The sequence below is a fragment of the Podarcis gaigeae genome, assembly GCF_964106915.1.
Source record: "Podarcis gaigeae genome assembly, chromosome: 10".
Taxonomy (NCBI): Eukaryota; Metazoa; Chordata; class Lepidosauria; order Squamata; family Lacertidae; genus Podarcis; species Podarcis gaigeae.
This window is the reverse complement of record NC_139686.1, coordinates 46,807,038-46,824,399: the sequence shown is the minus strand read 5'-3', so window position 1 is coordinate 46,824,399 and position 17,362 is coordinate 46,807,038. Positions and strand designations below refer to the sequence as shown.

General features: G+C 41.9%; 1 protein-coding gene across 4 annotated transcripts in view; it reads right to left on the bottom strand.

Annotated features, from left to right (window-relative positions):
• The window catches only part of TAFA2 (TAFA chemokine like family member 2), a 141,508-nt gene that overhangs the window by 33,670 nt on the left and 90,476 nt on the right, over positions 1-17,362 (bottom strand). The window lies entirely within an intron of this gene.

Here is a 17,362-nt window from a genome sequence, read left to right as displayed (position 1 = left end):
ACCAGGAACAGAGACATATGGTCGGACTGGCCCAAATGTGGCAGCTGTAAAGCCCTATAGCCGTGATTTACATTCGAATAAACTTTGTCCAGTGTCTTGTCCCCTCTTGTGGGACATTTCACATGCTGATAGAGCGTTGGGAGCACTGTTTTAAGTTCAACATGATTGAAGTCTCCCGCAATGATGTGCACAGCTTCAGGATGCTTGTCTTGCTGGCTGCTGATAAGGCTCTGCAGGCATCCCAGCGCCAAGTTGGCATTGGCATCTGGTGGCACGTACACACCAGTTAGCATAACAGCTGTAAACTCCCTAGGGAGATAGGCTGGTCTACATTTAACAGCCACATATTCCAAATCCGGTGAACAGTAACTGCCAACGGTCTTAGAATTATTGGACCAGCATTTGTTCACATATACACACAGCCCCCCTCCTCTGGTTTTTCCGAAGTCCATGCCTCGGTCATGACGATGTACCACACAGCCTTCCAACTGAATAGCCGTGTCTGGTATGGACGGTTGAAGCCATGTCTCAATGACAAATAAAACGCAGCAATCTTTTACAAGACTGTTCTTTGCCGCCAGCAGCCTCAATTCATCCATCTTGTTGGCAAGAGATCTCACATTAGCAAGAAATATGCTAGGGAGTGGTGGTTTAGATGGACTCCTCTGCAATCTTACCAGGACGCCGGCCCGACAACCCCGCCTTTGCCTCCTGTCTCTACGCCGCCTTCGCCTCCTCCCTGGCGGCATAGTAATCCATGGAGAACCCGGTGGCCTGGCTACTCCCACAGGAGCGTTATCTGGGCGAAAATAATCAGCTCTCACAGCTTGTTCACACTGTAACCCGACCTTCAGGAGTTCCTGCCTGCTATAAATCTTTCTTGCCCGGCCAAACATACTCAGAACAAGTAAAAATAAAAAACAAAGAACAAGTAAAAATAAAAAACAAAAGGAGAGCACTGAGCCGCAGCGTCTCTGCGCGCCGCCATCTTGGCAGCCTAGTCCAATAAAGTGCAAAATAGAAATGTAACTTTCATTCAATTTTTAATGAAGAAAACAACAACTTTCCATATAAGAAATGCCTACATTTCAATGCAATATAATTCATAGAAGTTCAAAAGTTTGCTTAATTTGATACTACATTAAGTAGTATCCAAGGAGAAATTAGGGAAGAGGGGAAATACAACTCACAAACAAAAAAATATTGGATACTCTAAATGTCCTGGACTTCGAAAGATAAACTGATAGGATGAAAAGAAACCTATTAAGTCACTAATGCACAGGCCACTGTCTTATGTGTGGACCCAACAGCATCTTGCACAAACCAGAAAGCATTTCAACTCGCTCAAGAAAGTGAAGGGGTTCTGTGACTATGCCTATTTCACCTTCCTGCTTCAAACTCCTTGTCATATCCTTTGCTGTTCTGGGAAGTTCACAAACAGAACTGGGGGAGGCACATCAGGTTAAGCGGGAAGCTAAGAAAGCCCCGTTCCAGGAATCCATCTCTTCTCATGGAAGTTAGGAACCATGCCTTCGTGGAAAATATGGGCCCATTAGATATATTTCTCTCCACCCTGCACTCCAGATAATTCCCTATTATTAATTTAGCTCAAACCACAACCCAAGTCCTGCAACTCTTCTCACTGTTTTAACAAACATTAGCTGACAATAATAATTAAATAATGATTTGTATTAGTCATCCAAAGTATCTAAAATCCCACACAGAGAAGTAATGAAACCACTTAGATGCCATTTTGGCATGGAAGGGGTATATAAAATAAAATGATGATGATGATGATGATGATGATAATAATAATAATAATAATAATAATAATAATAATAATAATAATAATAATGAGTTCTATGGATTTTGGAGAACCCATACGCAATTGTTTAACAATGATATCCACACAATCTTAAGGTTACACTATGATGACAGGAATTTCCACATCGATTAATGATAAGGCAGGTGTCTGTCTCTATCTGCCTTAATATGGCTTCCCGTAAGTTCACTATTACACACAATTTAAAATAAAAATGCCGACATTTTATGGACTGCACAATAATAATAAAAAAACTAGTGTGACTAAAATGTTTTTTCAACTCACAGCCCGAATCAGCATGTTATTATTTCGTAACCAGATTGTGACAGGTTGGTTTTTCCCCAAAACACAATGCATGTTTGCTTAGTTCATACTGATTGACATGGAAAGCAAATGTAGGCTATCTTTCCTCTACACTTCAGCAATCTCGATGTGTCACTTCTGTCTCAATGTGTCACTCCAAAAAGCAAGACCATGCAGTTTTTTATAGTCTTGCTGCATAATCTTTAAATGTTTGCGGTTGTTCTAGTCACTCATCATAGGTCTGGTGGACTACAAAATCCAGTGGACATAGATACTCCAGATAAAAAATTAAAATAAGTTTTCTTTGGTAAATGTAAAAAAAAAGTCAAATACATGTATTTCTTTTACAATATATGCTGCTGATGCTTCTCTCTCTCTCTCTCTCTCTCTCTCTCTCTCTCTCTCTCTCTCTCTCATAAGCCACTCTGGGAATTTCATTGATCATTGAAGATTGAGGCTTACATTTTAGGAACAAATATATTCTGGGCTTATCCACACTTCATCTAAGCATGGGTCCAAGGTTTTTCTTTCATCTTGCCACTTTCCCTGGGAATGGGCTACAACCCATTCTCTTCAAAGCAATGTACCAACCAATTAGCCTGGATTCTAGAACTAGTGCATTGGCTTCTACGTGTTATAGGCATGTTACAAGCAGGGGGGTCAGCCAAAATTTGTGCTTGCCCTTGACTTTGCACCTGGGAAGGAGCAGGGTCCTGCTCAGCTTTGGAGGCAATTGCAGGGACAAGATGCCATTCTCACCCTTTCAACCCTCTCACATCCAGATTTAAGCTATAGATTGAAGGGACACTCACCGTGGCAACTGTAATGAGTTAATTTTTGGCATCCTGATCCCCACCCCAAAAAATGTGGGGTAATGGGATCATCCATGAGCAAATTCTGAAGTTATGTCAAAGTGACTGGGTGCACTTCATCATTTTGTCCTTGAAAGCTCACCTTAAAATGTGGTTTGTTGTGCTCCTTCTTTTGAAGCTTTCTTACCATTTCTGGTGTGATTGTGGCTATTGTTGCCTTGCCAGCTTCAAGGCTTGGTTGTACTGGCAAAACTGCAGTTAATGTGTGCAGAGCTGTGCCCCCATCTAAGAACAAAACTGAACATTTAAAAAGTGGGTTTGGAATATATTTTGGGCAGGGGGAGCAATCAATGATGGTTGAGGAATGGGAACGAGGCCTTAGAGCTGATGGATCTTGTACAGAAGCCACTTCAAATAGTCTCTAGCATTCCAGGCTTTTGTGCCTACCCCATTATGCATGAAAAATAGATGTAAAATGTGAGCAGTCTACCATATGGATTTCTACGACTGAGTGGAGAAAATCCAACAACACAGCAAGCAGCTTCTAGGGGTCACTTCAAATGGTACAGTAAATCTTCATGTGATAACTCTGATTCATGCAGCAAGATGTTGTACAATGCTTCCATGGAACAGCCACCTCCATAAGTATATTTCACATATAAAGACAGCTTCCATTTCTCATAGATGAGATGATAGATAGATGATGATATAGATAGATGATAGATAGATATATAGATGATAGATATAGATAGATAGATAGATAGATAGATAGATAGATAGATAGATGATAGATAGATAGATAGATAGATAGATAGATAGATAGATAGATAGATACAGTGGTACCTCGGGTTAAGTACTTAATTTGTTCCGGAGGTCAGTTCTTAACCTGAAACTGTTCTTACCCTGAAGCACCACTTTAGCTAATGGGGCCTTCTGTTGCTGCCGTGCCGCCAGAGCACGATTTCTGTTCTCATCCTGAAGCAAAGTTCTTAACCAGAGGTAATATTTCTGGGTTAGCGGAGTGTGTAGCCCGAAGCGTATGTAACCTGAGGTACCACTGTAGATAGATAGATAGATATAGATGATAGATAGATAGATAGATAGATAGATGATAGATAGATAGATAGATGATAGATAGATAGACAGATAGATGATAGATAGATAGATGATAGATAGATGATAGATAGATAGATAGATAGATAGATAGATAGATAGATGATAGATAGATAGATAGATAGATAGATAGATAGATAGATAGATAGATAGAGATAGATGATAGATAGATAGATAGATAGATAGATAGATAGATAGATAGATAGATAGATGGATAGATGATAGATAGATAGATAGATGATAGATGATAGATAGAGATAGATAGATGATAGATGATAGATAGATATAGATAGATATAGATAGATAGATAGATAGATGATAGATAGATAGATAGATGATAGATAGATTAGATAGATAGATAGATAGATAGATAGATAGATAGATAGATAGATATAGATAGATGATAGATAGATAGATAGATGATAGATAGATAGATAGATAGATAGATAGATAGATAGATGATAGATGATAGATAGAGATAGATAGATGATAGATGATAGATAGATAGATAGATAGATAGATAGATATAGATATAGATATACAAGATTCAGCACATTTTAAAAGAAATTTATTAACTGTGGGAAATTACTTTCATTTTGTTAATTGCATGGCAGGAAAGGCAACTTACAGATTAAAAGAAAAACTATTATCATAAATTGTTTTACATAGATGCTTTTTAAAGCTTCACCAACCTTTTTTGTCATTCTAGTAGCATTGAGGGAAGAAAAGACAGTGGTCACCATCTTCTCTTCATCCCAATATCACTAAAATAATGCTACATTATGATCAGAGGCATCATGCAGGGATATGGCAGTCCGCAAGGCTGCTGATTATAGCTCCATCACTGCTTCTGATACTAGAGCAACTAACTTTAAAAAGTGAAGAGGGGAAAGCCACAGCCACCACAAAAACTCCATTCTCCCAACTATAACTATTTTAAGCATTTACCTTCCTCCACCCTCACCTCAAAAGCCTGAAAATGCCACCCCACTTTTGCAGCTTGCAAACAGGGCTGCATAAGTAGGAAGGCATTTTTGGCTAAGTGCTGCAACAATAAATAGGCAACAATACCACATAATGGGAGAACATGGGGAATTGCTTTTGTGCTATCACGTTGCTGTTGTTTAGTCGTGTCCGATTCTTCGTGACCCCATGGACCAGAGCACGCCAGGCACTTCTATCTATCTTCCACTGCCTCCCATATTTTAGTCAAACTCATGCTGGTAGCTTCAAGAACACTGTCCAACCATCTCATCCTCTGTCGTCCCCTTCTCCCTGTGCCCTCCATCTTTCCCAACATCAGGGTCTTTTCCAGGGAGTCTTCTCTTCTCATGAGGTGGCCAAAGTATTGGAGTCTCAGCTTCACGATCTGTCCTTCCAGTGAGTACTCAGGGCTGATTTCCTTAAGAATGCATCGGTTTGATCTTCTTGCAGTCTATGGGACTCTCAAGAGTCTCCTCCAGCACCATAATTCAAAAGCATCAATTCTTCGGCAATCAGCCTTCTTTATGGTCCAGCTCTCACTTCCGTACATCACTACTGGGAAAACCATAGCTTTAACTATATTGACCTTTGTTGGCAAGGTGATGTCTCTGCTTTGCTCCAACAGGGTTAGAAGTGTGGCCATGGGAAGATTTAGCAAATATGCATATTTCTAACTGCAGGCACCCAACGCCTCTACAAATACCGCCTGGTATATTCATGGAAAGCAGTTCTAGAAGCCCCAAAATGGGTCTTGATATGTGTTAAACTCGAAGATGTTGAGGCTGGAAGAGCTGCCTCTGCAACACAATTAGCCTACTTAGTCCAGGTGGCTGGAGGATGGCAAAGAGAGTTCTTATGACAACACACTGCAGAAAAAAGTGCCTTTTCAACCTTTAGAAGAAGAAAAACAACCAGCTAATGAATAGTTTGCCATGGTGATGTTGCCAAACCTGCTGCACACTGTGCCAGGAATAAATCTCATTCATCATCTTCGCTGCCAACCACCAGTTACTGTGCCATCTGCACACAAAGACTTTTGCCCCCTTGGCAAAAAATCAAGGATAACTGTATTGTAATTGCATTCTCAGGAAGAAAGCTCCCTAACGGTCAACAGAAAAGATTGAGATATCCAACATGCACCAAAGATATGCAGAACTTGACTTTGTGGTCGGTTATCTCAGTTAAGTGGTAAGGAGGGAAATGTGCTGGATTAATAGAAATAGCTGGCTCAGATTCATCTGGGCACCCAAACTTTAGAAAAAAAATCAATCAACCAGACGGAGCACTTCATGTAGAATTTTTGGACCAGCAGCATTTTCAGCCATCTGACTTTATCCATTTTGGCTTAGCAAAGATAATTTCATTCACGCACTCTTTCAGTATTGGTCAGTAAATGTTGCCGGCAGAATCCTGTCACTTCTCCTTTTAAGGGTTATGGCTACCTTTCATGGTGGAGGTTACAAATCATAATTTGCTGGGCAGTATAAATAATGTGAGCTCTGGGGATCCAAAAACGTTTATAGCAAATGTGGATGTCTCTTCCAAAACACATTTGTCAAAATACTTAATTTTCAAATCTCCTTTAGTATGAATATCTTAATTTTTTGCCTCACCTAGAAACCTTAAAATGAATTTGTTTCACTTATGAATTTCGACTAATAGTCTCAAAAGCAACATATAATTATAAAACAACCAACCAACATAACTGAGAAAATCAGAACATTACATTAAAAAAAAATCACAACTAAAACAAGGTCAAGCAGCAGCAATAATCAGTAGTCCATAAATACTAAAACAAACAAACAAAAAGGTACTGTATTAGAAGAGAATAATTTGACAGCTTTGGTGAGTAATAAAGGTATCACTGCAATGAAAATAATACAGGTACCTCACAAATCTGCCAAAGAAAGGGGCTCCAAAGATGGGGCATCATTCTGCGAGAAGAAACATACACTCACACATTTAAAATCAACAGAATTCATGTGGCGCTGACTTCCCAAACCTAGTGAATTGTAGGCCAAAACATAGGAAGGGCAGTGTCAGGGACTGGACAAAGGAGGAAGGATGGAGACTGCCTCCCTCTCCTGAATCTTCCAGAGAAGAGGAAGACAATATAGGTTTATAAGCAGTGGTTTGCGGAAGGTCATGGCTCAGAGGTAGATAGGGGGCAAAGTTGGGAAATGATGGGAAAGTAGGAGGGGGAAGCAGAGCCAGAGCAGCTGGCTGACACATCATCACTAGAAAGCATTCCAGACCCCCCTTCTCCCAGAACCCGGCAAGCATTGAAAGTAGGAGAGCAGAGGGCTCAGAGGCAAGTGGCCCTAAGCAGCCACCGTAAGGTGTGTGCTGATGATGATGATTGAGGAGAGAAGGGCTGTAGATTACTTGGAGCAACGCCAATGCTCCAAGAGGCTGCATTTCTAAGCCCCTCTCTGTGAATATTGAATAAAAGACGACGTTAAGAGCTTTCCTTGCCAGCTTTCCTGGCAACCTACCATGGGGGGAGATTGGATTCCCTGATGCCTAATAGGCAGTAGGTTGGGGGAGGCTGGTACAGGGTGTGGGGTTGGAGCTCATAATTCAGTGGTAGAACATCTCTCCCTTCCATGAAAAGGTCCCAAGTTTAATCCCAGACATCTCCAGGTAGGGTTGGCAGAAACTGTGCAGAGCTACAGCCAGTCAGTGTGACATTTGTGAGTTAGGTGGACCAATAGTCTGATTCCGTTTCAAATGAAATGCAAATGGTGAAAGTTGCAAATCTCACCCTGAGACATAAATGTAATGCTTACCACATACAATGTTCATTGTTTTCTCTCTCTTTTGATGGGCCACGTACCCATCAAAGTCTGAGCTCAGCAAGAAGAAGCCACCTTCAGGTTTGAAGGAGTGTTGAAAATAAACTGGCAGAAATAGTTTGTATTTTCTTTAGTACTCCAGCAGACAGGCTGTGGCTTTATGGGATAAGCCACATTATTTTATTGGCAGTATGGATCAAATGTTTTATGTGTTGTTGTTTTCAATCACCTAAATGTAAACAGCAAATATCATCGAATACAAATACAACGGAAGTGTATCATTCTGGGTCATCGCTCAGCTTTGTATTACAAAAAACTAATATGTACACTGAACTGAGGCACATTTCAAGTAAAAACATGAGAGACAAGCCTATTGAAAAATAGAAATACTTGATGCAGTCCTCATATGGAGGACTGTACCACTTCAGTTTACATGGTAATTTTTAAGCATTAAGCAGGAACACTTTCTAACATCAGCCTGTGTCAAAATTCAGTTAACACAGTCCTTGCATGAAAAATATAACACCACAATTAAATTTGTTGGAATCATCCACGGGAGTGTATAGGCCAAACAGAGAATCACATCAGATTAACATCAGGCACTAAACCATCATGAACATGTTGCATGTGCTCATACTAATCACCCTTTCAATATTGATCAGAAAATTAAATTTAAAGTGAAATATAACACTTCTCTTCCATGTTTACAACCTACTCCTGTCCAGAGGCTATTAGAGCGAACTAGGCTTCGATGGGCTCCGTGTCGTAGGAACATAATGGAAACAGCTCAGTAGCAAATGATAGTGCAGACAAGCTGAATTTAATCTGGACGAAGACTTCCTCCAAGTTCTAGAGACATGTGAGCATGAAGCCCACTTCCTGCACGTCTGCATATCTGCACCCTCTTCAAAAAAACAAACAAAACAAAAGTAGTGAAAGGAAGCATGAGCCATTAGACTTAATTGGAAAGAAATATTCTTTCCCTCCGTTAGCTGCTCCTTCTAAAGGAGTGCAATCTGATCCAGAACAGGTTGCCACAGAAAACATCTATCAACAGTGCCTCCATTTTGTTTATTGGCCCTTTGCTGCCTCCAGGCACTGATCCAATACTTGCAGACACACTTGATTGAGATGAAATGTAACATTTCAAATGACTGAGATGAAATGTAACATTTCCATGTTCCTTATTGTTCTTTTCGTTTTTGCTTTGTTTAAATATTTTTTGCAGGATGCACACCGAGTAATAGCTACTGGGATCCAAGAAATTTAATTATTAGTAAATAAACTCCATTTGCCTCTTACTTGGGGTTTCAGGTCAAGTTTAAGTTGATCTGTTACATGTGTACAACTGGTCTGGTCATCTCTTTCACTCCTGTAATCTTTAAAAGTATGGATGCCCTCTTCTGGCCCATATCATTTCACTTAAAGTAGCTGCAACTGCATTTTTAGAAATGGTGTAAAGCAAGTGTGGTCAGGGCTCATCCATTCTTTACCGCTGAACTGGAACACAAGTCAATCTGCAGAAAATCCAATTGACATTTGTTCTGATTCAGTGGTAAACAGCAGGTTTTCCTGGGGGAAACAGTGAGACAAAAGACCTCTCAGACCTGTGGTTGGAAAGCACAGAAAAAATAGAAGTGTTTATAAGCCCTTAATTAAACTAGAATAATCCTCCCTCTCCATATTTAAATACACCTCCCACAACATATAAACAACCCCCTTTAAAAATACTGTGCTCATTTTTAATATTTTACTTTTCAGCTGTTTCTGCATAATTTAAGAAGACTTGCCTAACTCAACGGAGTTTTGAAAAAGCTTCGTAGGCTATCCTACACCTCAGCTTGCTCACTGGGGGGAAAAGTCTTAATTTTTAAAGTTCAACTTCATTCAGCAGGCCTTGGGCAAAGCTGTTTGATGAGCATAGTCAGGGGAATAGCTCTACTCAGACCTTCAGGGGGAGGAAGGGGGCTAACAAGACACACCGCTAATCTTGTGAAATCCTCTCTTTTAAAGCGATCTCCCTTGGTATCACCTTCCCTCCGTATTATCGATCCCATATAAATACGGAGTCTCTAAGTCATAGACCTGATGAATCAATAGCATAACTAAATAAAGTCAAAGAACTAAAGTAGCCTGAGCAGGGAGACAGGTAATTGTTGAATACACACACACACACACACACACACACACACACACGGGGGGGGAGGGAGGGAGGGAGGGAGAGAGAGAGAGAGAGAGAGAGAGAGAGAGAGAGAGAACAACCTCCTGCTATCATGGGTTTTGTTTGTGGATAGGTTTTATCCTAACTCCAAGTGCTCTGTTTTAAAAGGTTCCCAAAACTCTACTGAAAACATGGAACTTCTTTCTAACATGAAATACAGTTATATCCTGATGTGTAACAATTTGCCACACTGCGACAAAACTAGAGCCTCTTACTATGATGGAAGCTGTGTTCCTTAAAGCACTTAGATCTTCCATACAACACGGGATATAGACTTGTCCTCTTTAGCTTGTCCCCAAAGTTTGAAATTAGCTGCTCTGGATAACAAACTTGCCCAGCTTGTAAATGCTCTGATATATTATGAATGGCGCTGTCAGGTGCTGTTGCGGTTGCTCGAGAGTAACCAGGAAAGACTCCCACCTGTCTTTATTTTGGTGCAAACTATTTACAGTGAAGAGTGTCATAAGTTCATGTCTAGCTCAATCGCTAGCAGAATCCGGGAGTGGTCTTATTTTGTACCTCCCCCAACATAAAAGTTTCGTTACCCCCAACCATCTCCGCCCCTCTCTGCGCCTCAGACTACTGCGCAGGATGGGCGCTGGCAGGGGCGTGCTTCCCTCCTCTCCGGCTTGCTTAGGCTCAGTGTTAAGGCTCTTCCTAGCATCCTCTGGTCCTTGCACCTCTTCTCCACTGGAGGTGGGGCTTTCCTCCTTGCCGGAAGAGGAACTGCTTCACAAGATTTTCGGAGGCTCCCTGTAACAGAACTGCCCTTCTATCTCTCCCCTTTGAGCCGCTGGCAGTTCCCTGACAGGCGCTTTCTCCAAAAGTTCTTCCCAGGCTCAGAATGTAAAATGAGATGCTGTGAAATTCTGTCCATGTGCAGCCGGCGCTCAACAGTCCAGGCATGAACAGCAGGTGCTTTGTATGCATATGTGCAAATGGTTTTAATGCAGTGCTTTACTGAAACGCAAGGCTGTCATGATGGCTGTGTTCACTGTTGCAAGAGGTATGCCTCTGAATACCAGTTGCTGGGAATCGCAGTGTTGATCTCGGGTCTTCTGAACTAGATAGGTCTTTGCCCTGATCCAGCAGGGAAGGCTCTTCATATTTTCCTACTTGCATGATAGGTAGAGGGAACAGAGAAGTGTATACAAGCAAGCAGGTTGGTGGAGCTATTATGCAGTACAGAAATGCTAGTTTGCTGGAGAAGGGGCAGGGATCTCTATCCTTTCTTTGTTATCCCCCAGCTAGCTAGCTAGCTAGCAAGTCATTTTGCATCTTAGGTCAGCTCTCTTGATAATTATACTTTCCAATGATTTATTAGTTATTTATATGTTGCTTAATTGCCAATACAGCTTTTCAGTGGTTATTGTTTCCCAGATACATACACACACACACACACACACACACACACACGTTTCTTGCTCCCAGGTGGGTTAGTCTGGGTAGTGGTGAATATCAATTTCCAAGCAGTGTCCACCATGGCTTGTATTAGGACCTACCATTTCTACATCCTCAGTCAGGAAGATTCATGCAGCACCATCAGTTCACATAACATTATTAGCCAGAAAAGAATTCTTAGAAAACAAATGAGGGTTTTTGTTTTCCCCCTGAATGAAAAAGCTCCTTATTGTGGAACTAATTCAGACTGACACAAATGGGAACTTACCCAACACTGGTTCTCCTTCCATCTTCAAAATCTCATCTCTCTCAGTTCCCACCTCTCTGCATGTCATCATACATGACACAACTTTATTGAAAGAAGGCGTTAACAAAGATACCTCTGACAGGCACATTTAAAGATGGGTAGCCTTAGGCTCTTAAATTTTGGGTGATTTTAAAAAATCTGATTATCCTAGGGCAAGCTTGCAGGTTGCTCCCTCTCAAGAGTTTGGTGAATTCTCTCTGTTAAGTAAGCACCTATTTTGCTTATCCACACAGATATGCTTCTCTTTAACAAACAGTACAAATTCACAAATGTCCAGTGGGGAGGAGAAATCTATTTCATAAGGTGAGATTAAAAGGTAATAGAAAATACTCTGACAGCAGAGATAACATACACAGATAAATTAGCTGAATCTACCAAGGAACTAATAAACATGGCTTATAAACCTGTGAATAAGCACAGGTACGCACACCCCTTTTCGGGGCTGGTGCCCAATTTGAACTGTGAATTGATTGCTCCATTTTTGATCAAACCAAGAGAGACAGTGTTGCTAAACCAAGAAAGGCAGTGTCAATAAACTCTAGCTTGGCAGCTTTTGCCTCTGGCTGTTAAAACATCCTTTGCTTAAGTATATAGGCCAGAAATGGAAAACCCTGAAAGAATTAAATGCCATGTGGTCCAACAGTCTTTGTGCCATTCTGCCATTTTTATAATATTCAATTATTATCCAGTGCTGAAGCTGACCTATTTCATGCCTCTCTTGGCCCAGAAAAAGCAAACAGAATACACAGCAAAAGGGCAAGAGTGTGAGAGGTAGAAATGAAAAACTTTGTACGGTTTCTTCTGCTTCAGATATTCAAAGGAAGCAGCAAGAAGGAAAACACAAGACATCTGTACTTTCTTCTTCCATTTCTAGGTCTCATGCAAGGAAAGAGATGTACATGCACACTGTGGGAGGTACATATTCTGTCAATGTGGGGTAGGTAGAATATGCATTTCTTCACACAGGGCAAGACCCAAAAGGTCATATGGGGTATAAGATTAGCTGTAATACTATAACACTAATGACACACGCTTCAACTTTGTTTCCTCTGCATCACAGCCTTGATGTAATTTAAAAGTAGGCCTGCTGTAACCTTCAACTGTGAAGCAATGCTTTTTAAAAAAAGAGAAAAAAAGTCTGTAGTCACTCAAATAGCTGTGTTGAGAAAATGCTACAGCACTTTGGGAATTGCTGATAGTCAAGAGCAAATTTATGGTTATTTTTTATCTCTCCCATTTGCCACCAGTCAAGCTACCCTTAAGTGTGTATTTCCTTGAAAACCATACATAGGACCAGAAAACATACTGGCCGACCTAAATGTCAATACTGTATACTTATTAGACTGAAGTTATAAGCCAGAAGGGAGCCAATGCTTGAATTCTGAGGTAAAAATTTGTTGGTTTTAGTGACATTCATGATCTTTAGCAAGATTTATGTCCTGCAACTATTATGTTTGCCTTTAGAAACATGATTTGGTTCTGAGAATGCATAATCATTATTGTCGTGATCATCATAACAGTTGTTTGTTATTTGAGGTAATTATTATATTGTTACTCAACAATCAAACAGGCCATTCACATCTGCTGAGTCTGTGGTCCTGGTTACTTCTCTAAAGTAAGCCTGATATCCACCAACAGTGGTGTCTTGCCTATGGTGCCTAAACGTAAATTGCACCATTTAAACAAAAGCAGTAGCACACCTATAGGCATTGCTAACAGCACGTGGAAGACAAAAGGCTTAGTGTGCTATGTAGCCACTTTGTGGTTTTGACTTCTCGGCTGAAAAGAGAAATGGACCTACCAGCAATTCAAATGCCTTTCCTGCCTGTTTCCTTCCACAGCCACTTTCTTCTCCCTCTCCAACTAACAAAAGTTAACAAAGCACCCCACCACCAAATGTGGCACCCCACCTTTCAAAGTAAGATGGGATGGGTTTCCACCCCTCTGCTCCATTTTGTGCTTGGATAGAGCAGGCAATCTGTGTCGCACAGCAGTAAATTACCGTATTTTTCGCCCTATAGGACGCATTTTCTCCCTCCAAAAATGAAGGGGAAATGTGTGTGCGTCCTATGGGGCGAATGCAGGCTTTCGCTGAAGCCTGGAGAGCGAGAGGGGTCGGTGCGCACCAACCCCTCTCGCTCTCCAGGCTTCAGGAGAGCCCCACCGCCAGCCCCGCAAGCTCGGGGGACAGCGGGGAGGCGGAATGCCGCCATCCCGCTGTCCCCCGACTTTGTTAGAAGGCTGGCGGGGGGGGAAGCTTGCTCCTCCCTGTCACCAGCCCCGCAAACTCGGGGGACAGCGGGAGAGGTGAAGCGCGCCTTTCCCGCTGTCCCCCGACTTGGTTGGAAGGCTGGCGGGGGGGAGAAGCCTGCTCCTCCCTGTTGCCAGCCCCACAAACTTGGGGGACCTGACCTGACAAACTCCTGACCTGGTTTGGAGGCTGGCGGAGGGCTTCCCCCTCCCCCAGCCCCGCAAGCTCCCAGAGCGATGCCGAAGCTGCGCGCAGCTTCTGCATCGCTCTGGGTCCCGTTCTGGGGGCTGGGGGAGGGGGGAGGGGGGAGGGGGAAGCTCGGGCTTCCCCCGCCCCAGCCCCGTGCTGGGGGGGGATAATTCCCCCCCCCTTTATTCCCCCCCCAAAAAAAATCTAGTGTGCGTCCTATGGGCCGGTGCGTCTTATAGGGCAAAAAATACTGTAATCAACACAGAGTTTTCTTCATAAACAAAATAAAACTTTTACTTGAGGAAACAAAGTTGTTCATAAACAGCATAGTTAAAGAGCATACACAGAGTCTCATTGCGGCTATCTGAGAGGCCTCACAGAGGCACAGTCTTAGTTACAGATTTACTAGTCCTGGAGCCACTCTGTCTGCAACAACACAACACACACACACACACACACTGGCTGAGACACACAGACTGAGGCCCACAGAGAGGCTGGCTACTTTTATAGGGAGAATGAGTCATAGTGACTTAGCAGTTTGCTGTTAACAGTTAGCAGGCTTGAGTGATTGTGTAGACCTTGTAGGCCTTACTGTTTCTGCTCTCAAGAACCTTTGTCTCATGACAATCTACTCACTCAGAGAAATGCACTCTTCCTGCTTCAGGAGGAAGCACTCCCTCGTCCTGGATTTTTCTCATACCAAATGAGGAGATAGCAGTAGCACCAGTAAAGAAAATGCAGGTAAGGAGACTGAAAAGCAAGCAAGGTGGGCAATCTTGACATGTCATGTGTTGATTGATGTACATCCAGAAGCATAGCTGTCAACTTTCAACCTTCAGATTTGAAAATAAGGAATCAGCAGCCTCGAAAATAAGGGATGAGCAGCCTCGAAAATAAGGGATCAGCAGCCTCACCTGTCCCGGGCACAGTCTATGGGATATCTAACAATCCGGGATAGCAGCAGTAAACAGCGGGAAATGGCGCTGGAATAAGGGAATTTCCCACAAAAAAAGGGAAGGTTGACAGCTATGTCCAGAAGAGATCCAACTCTGAGTCTTCACCCTCAGCTGATGGATCTAAAAAGCCTTGGTAGGCCTGACAGATCCTTCCCACAAACTGCCTAACAGAATCATAGAATCATAAGAGTTGGAAAGGAGCCCCTGCAAAATGAAGGAATATGCAGCTGTCCCAAACAGGGATCAAACCTGTAACCTTGGTGTTATCAGCACCAAACTCTAATGAACTGAGCTAAGAAGCAAGTCTTCAGTGAAACTGACAATCTTGCCGATTTTTTTGAAAACTTCCCATTGCCAAGACGTAAATTAGCAACAGAAAACGTTTCCTTCTGAGGCATTCTGAAAAAGGGAACCATTAGCACTAGAAGTTTCAGGAAAAAACAAAAAGTAGTAAGTCCAAGTATTAGGCATTGACAAGGCTGAAGGTTGCTTTTGCATTTCTAAGGAATGACTACTGAGGAAAATAAGGCATCTGGAATAAGGGAACTTTTGGGTACTTAATTACATGGCTAGCCCCAGAACATCTGCCAGGTATACGAAGAGCAAAGATAACAGAATCTGAGAGAATATAGAAGATGAAATCAGCAGGGCACCATTGGAACACTGTGATGTAGACCAGACAGCAGATCACTATTGCACATTTGAGATGACAGCTGTTTGAATACCCTAGGTTTGGGCTTTGGATGAAATGACATTTTGGGGGAAATGAAACAGCAGCCATGCAAGGGAACACAATAAAACTGTTCCAATTTTTCAGTATGAATATGATTAATTCAGCTCTGTGTCAGGTGCTGCTGAGTTCAATACTGGACTGCACAGTTTACCCTGACCTTTTTCCCCCTCAGTGTGCCAAGAGGCAGGGTCTGCAGCCAGAGACAGCAGCAGTACTATAAACCCCAATTCCAGCCCCTGTAGTGCATAAATGAGAAAAGGACACCAAGTAAGCATAAACGAGCATTTTCTTTAAATATCCTTATTGATAAAAGCATTGTTAAGACAGCTGGATGCTGTGATGCTATATAGCAGCTATGTACATTAACTGCTATCAAGTCAACAATATGGCCAACCCCCCCCCCAAAAAAAGCTGTAACGCCAGTTTGTGAGTCCCTATAATATATTATGTGGTTAGAGCTGTAACAGAGAATATATATTTTATACTTTTAAGAAACTGTAGACGCTCAGCATAGTTGTGAAGTTCTCAAGCATTATTAACGAAACAGTATAGTCCAACATGGTTTGTTCAGAAAAGCAGCATATGAAGCAATGCTATTATAATAGTATTTATCACAACATGAGGCTGCCTTATAAGTAAAATAAGGCCTTTTGCTTTCCTTAACCACATAGCAAAAATTAATATAAGAAGTGGCCCACATGACTGACAACTGGGTGCCTGTTGCTGACCATTGCCATGGAAAGTATTTGAAGCCTCTGGAAGCCAGAGATTTTTTTAATCCATAGTTTTGGCTGTGTCTTAATGCAGGATTGTGGGAATAATTTCTTCATAGTCTTGTTTTTCTTACAACTTGTTTGATTCTGTGGCACCTATGGATTTTCGTCAGCCATTGCTGACTTTCAGTCATGCTGCTATGTGCTGAGCCAGTCACATTATGGCGTGCAGACATAATGCATACTGACCTGCGCATGGGTTGGCTTCTGACTTTCAATCATAACTGCAGCTTTTCAAATAAATCGAAGATGTACCTATTCCTTTGCAGGTCTTCCTACAATGGTAGCCAACCCTTTTGAAATGTGTTCAACAAGTCAAGTGCACCAACCAAGGGCATGAATACAGTATGCATTCAAGCAATCAAATCCTTCTCTCAAATTGGTTGGTGTGGTTTCACCTCTAATCTGCTGAGGCAGGAAGAAGGCAGTGACATGATATGGAAGCCATATATGTCTTCTGCAGTGGGTCAAACAGTAGCTCCAAGAGCTGCTAATTAGATAAGGAAAACTGATGTGGGGTGGGTGGAAGAAAACATAAAGTGTTTCCCAGCACTGCAACCTTTACCCACATTTATCCCCACACTTCAGCGGTTGCTTTTAAAGCAGAGGAAACGTGAGATATGATTATGGATTTTCCATGGGAAAATTCTTCTTATTTTGGTCCTTACTGATGCTAAATCCTTATTAATTCCAAATCTCCCC